This window comes from Arachis duranensis, chromosome 7 (genome assembly GCF_000817695.3).
Source record: "Arachis duranensis cultivar V14167 chromosome 7, aradu.V14167.gnm2.J7QH, whole genome shotgun sequence".
In the NCBI taxonomy this organism is placed as follows: Eukaryota; Viridiplantae; Streptophyta; class Magnoliopsida; order Fabales; family Fabaceae; genus Arachis; species Arachis duranensis.
In genome coordinates, this window is record NC_029778.3 from 39,243,039 (window position 1) to 39,243,834 (window position 796).

A 796-nucleotide genomic window follows, 5' to 3' on the forward strand; every position below is an offset into this window, starting at 1 on the left:
AATGGAAGAGGTGAATTACATGGGAGAACCCTATGGAAACACCTATAATCCTTCATGGAGAAATCATCCAAATTTTTCATGGAAGGATCAACAGAGACCTCAACAAGGTTTCAACAACAATAATGGTGGAAGAAACAGGTTTAGCAATAGCAAGCCTTTTCCATCATCTTCTCAGCAACAGACAGAGAATTCTAAGCAGAATACCTCTGACTTAGCAACCATGGTCTCTGATCTAATCAAAACCACTCAAAGTTTCATGACTGAAACATGGTCCTCCATTAGAAACTTGGAGGCACAAGTGGGACAGCTGAGCAAGAAAATTACTGAACTCCCTCCTAGTACTCTTCCAAGCAATACAGAAGAAAATCCAAAAGGAGAGTGCAAGGCCATTAACATGGCCGAATTTTTGGAGGGAGAAGAGGCAGTGAACGCCACTGAGGAAGACCTCAATGGGCGTCCACTAGCCTCCACTGAGTTCCCCAATGAGAAACCATGGGAATCTGAGGCTCAAAATGAGACCATAGAGATTCCACTGGACTTACTTCTGCCATTCATGAGCTCTGATGAGTATTCTTCATCTGAAGAGGATGAGTATGTCACTAAAGAGCAAGTTGCTAAATACCTTGGAGCAATCATGAAGCTAAATGACAAGTTATTTAGAAATGAGACTTGGGAGGATGAACCCCCTTTGCTCACCAGTCATCACAGAATTTTTCAAAGTCTTGATTTTCAAATTCTCTTCCATGATCACTTCTCAAATGGGAAATTTTCAAATCTTTTTCATTATGATTTTTCT